Raw genomic sequence first — 10730 nt, 5'->3', positions numbered from 1 at the left:
CCCCCCCGATCTCCTCAGTCTTCAATCATAGCCACCCACAGCACCCCCAATCTCCTCAGTCTCCAATTACTGTAAGCCACAACACCCCGGATCTCTTCTGTCTCCAATCACAAATAGCCATAGCCCCACCGATCTCCTCAGTCTTCAATCCTAGCCTCCAACAGCATCCCCGATCTCCTCAGTCTTCAATCATAGCCACCCACAGCACCCCCAATCTCCTCAGTCTCCAATTACTGTAAGCCACAACACCCCGGATCTCTTCTGTCTCCAATCACAAATAGCCATAGCCCCCCCGATCTCCTCAGTCTTCAATCATAGCCTCCCACAGCACCTCCAATCTCCTCTGTCTCCAATTACAGTAAGCCACAACAACCCGGATTCAGTCTTCAATCATAGCCTCCCACAGCACCTCCAATCTCCTCAGTCTCCAATTACAGTCAGCCACAACACCTCGGATCTCTTCAGTCTCCAATCAAAGTTAGCCATAGTCCCCCCAGATCTCCTCAGTCTTCAATGATAGCCGCCCACAGCACCCCCAATCTCCTCAGTCTCCAATTACAGTCAGCCACAACACCCCGGATCTCTTCAGTCTCCAATCACAGTTAGTCACAGTACCGCCGATCTCCTCAGTCTCCCGTCACAGTCAACCACAGCACCCCCAATCTCCTCAGTCTCTAATTACAGTCAGTTTGGTAGAGAAGACTGTCACAAGCACACCAAAATCATTTTAGGATAATCAATTGTTAATTTTATTGAACAGATTGCCAGTTGAAAAAAAAGCGCTTTCGGGACCTCGCAGGGTCTCTTCATCAGGCTCAACATCGATGTTGATGTCGATGGTCAATGTTTTGCCTGATGAAGGGACCCTGCGTGGTCCCCGAAAGCTCTTGTTTTTCAACTGGCAATCTGTTCAATAAAATTAACAATTGATTATCCTAAAATGATTTTGGTGTGCTGGTGACATTCTTCTCTACCAAAACCTATGTGATAGTGGCGCCATCCGCAGTCATTTCAGCACCCATCCCTATCATTGGGATTTCCGGTAAGGACTGCAACAAGTTCTTCTCTACAATCTAATTACAGTCAGCCACAACACCCCGGATCTCTTCAGTCTCCAATCACGGTTACCCACAGCACTGCCAGTCTCCTCAGTCTCCAGTCACAATCAACCACAGCACCCCTGATCTCCTTGGTCTCCAATCACAGTCAGCCACAGCAAACCCAATCTCCTCATTCTCCAATCATAGCCAGCCGCAGCACCCTCAATCTCCTCAGTTTTCAATCATAGCATGTCACCGCACCCCAGATCTCCTTATCTCCAATCCTAGCCAGCCACAGCACCCCTAACCTCCTTGATCTCCAGGCATATTGCCCTCAATCTCTTTCTTCTCAAATCACTGCCAGCTCCCCCAATATCTTCAGCCTCAAACAAATCAAGCCACAGTGCCCCTGATTTCTTTATTCTCTACTCACAGCCAGCCAGTGTGCCTCCAATTTATTTGGCCTCAAATCAAAGCCTACAACAGTGCCCACCATCTCTCCGGTCTCCAATCATAGCCAGCCAAAGTGTCCCTTTAGTCGCAAATTAGTCAGCCATAGTGCCCCTCCCCATCTTTATACAATTCAGAAAACAGAAACTTGAAGAATGGATCTAATCTTAAGCTTCCTGCAAGCTTGACTCTTTAATAACTTATGTCAGCCAACAAAGGGGACCACCTAAACGCCAAACTTTCTGCATTCATTGGGGGCTGACACACTACTACTGCTACGTTCATTAGTGATAGGGAAGCAGAGAGGTTATAAAATAACTTCTAGAAACATTAAATGCTTTCCTAAAATTATGAAAATTAAATTTTACTCTCAAGTAGATGTTGGAATAATAAGTAAAAATGCTACTTGGTGAAAATGCCGTCTAGTTTCTCATCAGGTTTCTATTTCACGAAAACGTTCCATGAGCTTTATTGCCCAGCAACATCTGCTTAAAAAATACTTCACTTTGTCAGCTTTAATAAGACAACAACAAAGACACCATTGACTTCAAAAATCGTATTTGTTACAGTCCGAATGTTCCTCTTGTGATTACAAGTAAAGCCTTGAATATTTTGTTGTGGAGGAGAATGCCAGCCATCCAGGAGATGTCCATGGTCTCTCCTGACCTCGGCCTGTCCCTCGGAGCTCGGAGGGGGAGTCGCTTTTCTGGAAGGAGGCGCAGCGCTAACCAGAGTGGGTTACAAATGTTTATTTATAGAGAAAATTAATTCCATTTATGGGGAAGGGATGTGCAGGAGAGGAGTGTAGAGGGAGAAGATGACAGAGCTGGAAAGGGTGAGCCAAGAAGCAAAGTGTAAGATGTCACTTGTGTAGAAGGAAATGCAGATTGTGGAAGGTTTGAGTATTATGTAATCATGCCGCAATGGACAACATGTATTTCTTAACAAAACACGTGTTTTGACTGTGGGCTTTTAAGTGCAGATTTGGGCGATCCGGGAAGTGTCTTGGGACTGCGCGGTCGTGCACAATTGCACACAGTGATTGCTGCGTGACCCCATTGATTTCCGGTTCGGTTTCACAGGCGGAATCGTGGCGGGAAACCGTGTGATTGTTATTTTCATCAAATATTTGTTTAAAAAAAGCCTATAAGGCTTTATATTACAAATAAAGTCAAAATGTGATTGTTTTTATATAAAATGTACAATTTAATGTTTTCATTCATTAAAAGAAAAGAACAAAGGGTTATATTGCACTAATTTAATATCAAGGGGAGGTAGTGGTGAGAAAGGGACATTTACTGGAGTAATGGGAATCCTGCATTGTTCGGTTGTACGGATTATGTGACACATGCCATGGCCTTGGTCTTGAGGTCCGTAGAAGTGGACCTTGTTGGGTTGACATCAGCAGACTGTTCAGCTAGAGCTGGTTAATGGACTGCTTCAGCATTACAAGCTTGTGGCATCCATTGCCCTTGATCCAGGGCCAGCATCCTGACAGTTGTGATCTACAAGCAGATTGATGAGGGGATGTTAGGAGATTGGTGGGCCACCAAAGATTTCTAGAGAAGGAGCCCGTAATGAATAAAAACATTCTGTGGACGCCATCTGGTGTAGGAACCATGGTAATACAGCCTCTCTTAAAAATAATACAAGTGTGGGCAACTTCTGCCCTCCAGCTGTGCTTGAATTACAAATCCCATCATGCCTCTGCCTCTGGGAGCCATGCTTGTGGCTGTTAGTCTTGCAATGCCTCATGGGACTTGTAGTTCCACAACAGCTGGAGGGACAGAGTTGCCCACCCCAGAACTAATAGATAACTATGAGCGTTAGGGTACATTGTTCTTTGGACACTACTGTGCAGAGAGTTAGGGTGCGTCCACAATGAATGGCATTGCAACACACCGCTCTACAGTATGCAGATTACCACGCTGCGGGGTAACCTGCCCATTTTACTGAAACTTACCGCAATGCAAAAATGGAAATGGGTTCTAGGTTCCTGGATCTGACTTGATACCGCCCTCCTGTTATCCACTGCACTTCATCACTAATCATGCTGACAGGGAACATGCTGACAGGAGGAGTGAGCAGAATTAATGACTTACCAGTGTGTTACCGCTCCTTCATTGTCCCATCAGCAGGCTGGGGGCAGTGGTTAACTACAACAGCTCAGCAGCAAAGTGTCCCTGGGCATTATTTTGTTAAGCTAAAGCTGAACTCCAGACGCAAAAAGCTTTATGTAATCATATTTCTTAATAGCCACAGGGGATTAAAAAAAACAACAACGTTGTGTGCACCAAATTCCTTTTCAAACCAAGAAATTACCTTGTAGAAGTAGCAGTGACATCATGACTGTGCTGTACATAGTGTGTGCATAGAGCAGAGCTGTGGGAGGATCCCAGCAGGCCCAACCCACTACAGGAAACTACAGGAGGGGGCGGAGACAAGATCAGTCACCCTGCACATAGAGGGAGCAGCAGTGACTGGTCTTAATAACAGGAAACATGTGAACAGAGGCAAATTTCAGGAGTTGTTTCATGCTGGTTTACTGCACAGATCTGGAAGAAATACACAGAAGAAACCACAATTCAAGTAGGAAGAGACCCGCCTCTTAAATTTGAACAATATTTGCTTAGCCCTGATTCAGCTTTACATTACTGGCAGCAGGTCTGGAGTTCCCTTTTAAATCTCATCAGCTATGCATCATCCTTCCTCTCCAGATACATGTACATTCACACATCATTTTGTCCATCATGATTATATGAAGTAAGAGTGACATGATTTCCTGGTGACATATTGGAATGTGTAAATATAAGGGGGTCATCAGTCTCGTGGTAACCTAATAATAGCATTGCACGCTAAACATCGTGTAGACAACGGCAGAGACTGTTTGCTGCCTGAGTTGTATAATAACAGAAGATGGAGAGTAGAATTCAGATTAAAGTCGCTCTGTTATAAAGGAGATATGCCCCCCACTGACACCAATGAGAGGGATAGTATGCACTAGACATGTGCACTGCCAAAAAATTTGTTTAGTTTCGTTTCGTTTTAAATTCGGATTTGTGTTATTTCGTTTTTCAGGATTCGGATGTGAAAGTCAATTCGGATTCGGAATTCGGACGCAATTCGGTAGCGTTAGTACGAACGTTCGTTTCGTTTTCTGTTCTTATTCGTTTCTTATTCGTTTTGTTCGTTCGTTTGCAGCAAAAGTGACATTTGAGGGGGAAAAAATATTTTTCTCCTCTAATGTCACTTTGCTCCAATGAACGAAACGAATAAGAAACGAATACGAAACGAATAAGAACAGAAAACGAAACGAACGTTCGTACTAACGCTACCGAATTTCGGAAATGGAAATTCGGATTCGTTTGCATTCGTTATGTCTGTAATTCGGAATTCGGATACATCCGAATGTCCGAAAATTCGTCCGAATTTCGATTCGGAACGAAACGAATCGCACATGTCTAGTATGCACCCCACTGACACCAATAAGCAGAATAGTTGGTCCCCCACTGACACCAATGAGAGGGATAGTATCTCCCCCCACTGACACCAATGAGAGGGATAGTATGCTCCCCACTGACACCAATGAGAGGGATAGTATCTCCCCACACTGACACCAATGAGAGGGATAGTATGTCCCCCTACTGACACCAATGAAAGGGATAGTATCTCCCCACACTGACACCAATGAGAGGGATAGTATGCTCCCCACTGACACCAATGAGAGGGATAGTATCTCCCCCACTGACACCAATGAGAGGGGTAGTATGCCCCCCACTGGCACCAATGAGAGGGATAGTATGCCCTCCACTGCCACCAATGAGAGGGATAGTATGTCCCCCATTGACACCAATGAGAGGGATAGTATGCCCTCCATTGACACCAATGAGAGGGATAGTATGTCCCCCACTGCCACCAATGAGAGGGATAGTATGTCCCCCATTGACACCAATGAGAGGGATAGTATGTCCCCCATTGACAACAATGAAAGGGCCCCATTTGGTCTAAAACTGGCCATAATGAAAGAAGTAAGCAGATTCGTGGCCCTGTGTGCACCCCTCCATTTGCCAATAGTACATTTTTCAATCAACTTTTGTTGAAGGAATCGGTTCAAAACCACCTAACACCAATGTAAGAATACAATAGTCCAGAAGGAGGGATTCTTCCTCCCCATCACTCTCTCAATTTGTCCCAGTGACCACTGTCACCAGGACTGAAAGCTTGGAAAGATTCTACATTTTCAGTTGTCACCAGAACAGGAGGGGAAATCTTCCAATGCGGACACCTGTTTTGGTTCACAATAACATTAAAGTACCCCATTAGAACTAGCACATACAGTTCATGGACCACAAACTATTCCCCTGGGGGCCATTGTTAATTCTTGTCCTCAACTGTATTATATGGAGGAAAACAGTTTTAAAGGCACATTTTAGTATGAACTTTCCTATGTAAGCAGATGTAGAAATGATTATAAGTGTGCAATGCTCTAGAAATGTGCAGAGGAGGGAGGAGAGCAGGCTGGGAGAGGGAGAAGACAAGGCGTCTGTGCAGATGATGTTCCAGTTTGCAGCAGTTCAGGCAGAAAAATTCCATCCATTTTGTTTGTTAAATAACCGGAGATGAGAAAGAGCAGCCAGGCAGAGTGTGTGAGAAAAGGGCACTTTCTATAAATAAACTTCTTATTCTATCTCAGATGAGCTGTGCTGCAAGATACTCGGCAATGGAAGAGCAGAGAGGTTTAGAGGATGGAGGACAGTCATATAGTAATGTATATGGAGGTACTACTAGAATAGTAGAGGGTGCAACGTTTAGAGAATGGAGGGCAGGCATGTATTATTGGATGTATTAGTGGAATATTAGAAAGGTGAAGAGTATAGAGGATGGAGGACAGTCATATAGTAATGTATATGGAGGTATTACAGAGATAGTAGAGGGTGTAGAGTATAGAGGAGGGAGGACAGTCATGTATTATTGGAATATTAATGAGGTGAAGAGTATAGAGGATGGAGAACAGCCATATAGAAATGTATATGGAGGTATTACAGGAATAGAAAAAGGATGCAGAGTATAGAGAATGGAGGACGGTCATGTATTATTTAATGTATTAGTGAAATATTAGAAGGGCGCAGAGTATAGAGGATGGTGGACAGTCATATAGTAATGTATATGGAGGTATTTCAGGAAAGGTAGAGGGGTGCAGAGTATAGAGAATGGAGGACGGTCATGTATTATTGAATGTATGTGTTGAATGTGAAATATTAGAAGGGTGCAGAGTATAGAGGATGGTAGACAGTCATATAGTAATGTATATGGAGGTATTTCAGGAAAGGTAGAGGGGTGCAGAGTATAGAGGATGGAGGACAGCCATATAGTAATGGATATGAATGTAGAACTAGAATAGTAGAGGGGTGCACAGTATTGAGGAAGGAGAACAGTCACATAGTAGTGCAACTGCATATGAATGTATTACCGGAATAGTAGAATGCTGCACCTGAGGGCAGAGGATAGAGGACAGTCATATAGTAGAGTATATGGAGATATTACTGGAATAGTTGAGGGTGCAGAGTGTAGAGGTTGAAGGACATTCATATAGTAGTGTATATGGAGATAATAATGGAATCGTACAAGGGTGTAGAGTGTAGAGGATGGAGGACAGCCATATATTAGATAATATTGAGATATTACTGGAATAGTAGAGGGGTGGAGAGAAGAGTGTAGAGGATGGAGGACATTCATATAGTAGTGTATATGGAGATAATCCTGGAAACGTAATGTGGGGTGCAGAGTGTAGAGGATGGAGGACAGATATATAGTAGTATCTATGAAGGTATTATGGGGATAATAGTGGGGTGCAGATTGCAGGAGATGGAGGACAGCTATACAGTAATGACTGTGGGTTGATTCCTGGAATAGCATAGGATATAGATTACAATGAGGATGCAGTAATAAAGATTTGACTATTATTGCAGCAGCTAGCAGATGAAGGGTAGAATGGATGAGCAGAGAGAATCGTATTATTAGAAAATGCTATTCATATAATTTACATGTCACAGCATGTAATGTTCCCACTTCTATAATACAGTCACACCAGAGTTATATTTAGAAGCGAAGCGCTGTCTAGGGATGTATAAGAAAATAGGCTCCAACTTGCTTTCAGCCATATTATGTGCAAAACTCAGTTCTAAATGATCATTTACATAAAATCTACAGCAATGGAGCTGATCAAATCTAATCTTTTTTTTTGGTTTTCTGTTTTCAAGAGAACTGGGAATATTTAAATTAGTAGCTATCTGACTCTTGGGATCCTCAAAAACATATTATCTTTGCTGTCCTGTAGTGTCCTTCCAAGTGCATAACGTTTGCAGTCATGTGACCAAGCTCTCTTTCTCGTTGCACTTTCTTCCGATTCATTTTAATGTAATCCAAAGCAAAGGACGCATGTGCTGGAACTTTTTTTTTTTGCAAAGCAGCATTGTGGCTGCGGAATGCCATTTGGAAATGGCAGGGAGGTTCTATTACAGTGTATAAAAAGTTAGTGCAGTGTACCATGTCATGTTAGTCACAGATAATAATAGTCAAGTTATTTTTCAGGCATTCTCAACCAGGGTTCCTTCAGAATGTGCTATGGGTTCCTTGAGCTGTGGCTGACTGGCCTCCCATCTTATCGTGCCGGCATAATTCCAAGTCCCATAGCATTTGGCAGAGCCAGCAGCGTGACACCAGTGTTTTTTTTACCTGTCTCTAAGTGTGGCATTATGACCACCACTGTAAGCGAACCATTTTTCCCACTGATCACCAATGCAAAGGACATTCTTCCTACTGACCCCCAATGTAAGGAGCCTTCTTCCCACTGACCACAATGTAAGGAGTGTTTTCCCCAATGAAGCCCAAAGAAAGAGGCATTCTTTCCATTGACCACCATTGTACGGATCATTCTTCACACTGACCACCAATGTAAGGAGCATTCTTGCCGCTGACTACCAATGTAAGGAGCATTTTTCTCCCTGACCACCAATGTAAGGAACATTCTTCCCACTGACCACCAATGTAAGGAGCATTCTTCACACTGACCACCAATGTAAGGAGCATTTTCCCCCTTGACCACCAATGAAAGGAGCATTCTTCACACTGACCACCAATGTAGGAGCATTTTCCCCCCTGACCACCAATGTAAAGACCATTCTTCACACTGACCTCCAATGTAAGGAGCATTTCCCCCTTTGACCACCAATGTAAGGAGCATTCTTCACACTGACCACCAGTGTAAGGAGCATTCTTCACACAGACTACCAATGTAAGGGGCATTCTTCCAGCTGACCACCAATGTAAGGAGCATTTTCCCCTTGACCACCAATGTAAGGAGCATTCTTCCCACTGATCACCAATGTTAGGAGCATTCTTCCCACTGTCCATCGATAAATTAAATTTAGCATGGGTTCCCTGAGACCTAAAAATTATTTCAAGGTTTCAAGACCTAAAAATAATTTCAAGGTTTCTTCTGGAATAAAAATGTTTGAGCAAGACTGAGCTAAATGTATTCATTCAAAAATTCCAAGCCTTCATCAGGCTATGCTCTAAAATAGAATCGTTGCATCAAGAACACAGAGCAGGAAGGTGAGGAAGACACAAAACTTTTAAGCTGTTATTGTGTGTTTTGTAGTCAATGAGGACACTGAACTGGATACAGCACATATCAAGGGGTTGCCGTTTTTCTAAAAGGATGCCGGTATGATTATTCTGCCTTTTTTTACATAGCAAAACTTACTAATAGTGTCTTCTGAAGTTAATTTTTATTTCGGCAACAATGATATGTATAATACAGTTGCACAGAGCAGGCAGATTCCATCTTTAGTCACTTCAGAGTAATTTTGCTTAATGTTGTTTGCAGACTGGTTGATTTACGTTTCTGGGATCTGCATATTTTCCTGTTGCTTATTAAATAGGGGTTGTATCATAATGCGACCCCACAGAACTTCCTTTGGCCTCTTCAAAGGTCGGTAGGGGGGCCTTGGTTCCAGCTGTACATGGAGGAGGATGTGTTGTGGCTCGGAGCTAGTAAACAGAGAGCCTGCTGTCATTGCGATCTGGAAAACCTCTGTGACAGGGACAGGCAAGACACAATAAGTGTGTGTCTCAGGGAGCAGAACAGCATGAAGAATGCCTGGGGGTGAATGAGGGATGAGGGGGAGAGAAGAGGACAGAAGAGAAAGAGAAATAGAGGAGAGGAGAGAGGAAATAAGAAGAGTGAAAAGCAGTGGAGAATAAGACGTGGGAGCTGCCAAAGAGAAATTGGAGAGGGATATAAAATAGAGGAACATGGGAGAAGAAATGTGAAGAGTAAAACACAAAGAATGAGAGAAAAATGGACAAGGTGTACAAAGTATGATACCAGTGGAAAAAGACTCAGGAGTGCAAGATATTCAAGAAAAAGCAGGAAGGAGAAAGGTAGAGAGGCAACTGCAGAGGTAGAGGAAGGCAGAATTAAAGAGAGGTAGAAAGAGAGATAGAAAGAGAGACAAGGAGGCAGCAATAAAGGCACATAAAGGCAGGAGTAGAGAGAAAAAGAGAAGTAGCAGTAGAGGCAGAGGAAGGCAGGAGTAGGGAGAACGAGGAAGGCAGGAGTAGAAGAGGAGAGGAAGGCAGGTGTAGAAGGAAAGGAAGGCAGGAATAGTAGGGGAGGTCAGCAGGTGTAGGAAGAAAGGAAGGCAGGAGTAGAAGGGGAGGAAGACAGAGGTAGAAGGAGAGGAAGGCAGGAGTAGAAGAAGAGGGCAGGAGTAAAAGGAAAGGAAGGCAGGAGTAGAGGAGGAGGAAAGCAGGAGTAGAAGGAGAGGATGAAAGGAGAAGAAGACGGGAGTAGAAGGTAAAGAAGATAGGAGTAGGAGAGGAAGTCAGGAGTAGAAGGATAGGAAGGAAGGAGTAGAAGGGGATGAAGGCAGAATTAGGAGAGGAAGGCAGAAGTAGAAAGAGAGGAAGGAAGGAGAAAAAAGAAGAGTAGGAAAGGCAGCAGTAGAAGAGGAAGGCAGGAGTAGAAGGAGAGGAAGTCAGGAGTTGAAGGAAAGGAAGACATGAGACAAAGTATTAAGGACAGGAAAAGATACCTGGAGACTAATGAACAGGGATGATAGAGGGTGGTGATAGGTGCAAGATAGTTTCTCAGTGGGAAAGAATTAGTGGTTGCACAGATAAAAGAGAAATAATGGCCAAGGGATAAAAGGACACATTGGAAAAAAATGTGGAGAG

This window comes from Nanorana parkeri, unplaced genomic scaffold, assembly GCF_000935625.1.
Source record: "Nanorana parkeri isolate BGI_ZX_2015 unplaced genomic scaffold, ASM93562v1 scaffold1570, whole genome shotgun sequence".
Classification (NCBI taxonomy): Eukaryota; Metazoa; Chordata; class Amphibia; order Anura; family Dicroglossidae; genus Nanorana; species Nanorana parkeri.
This window is presented reverse-complemented; position numbering follows the sequence as displayed.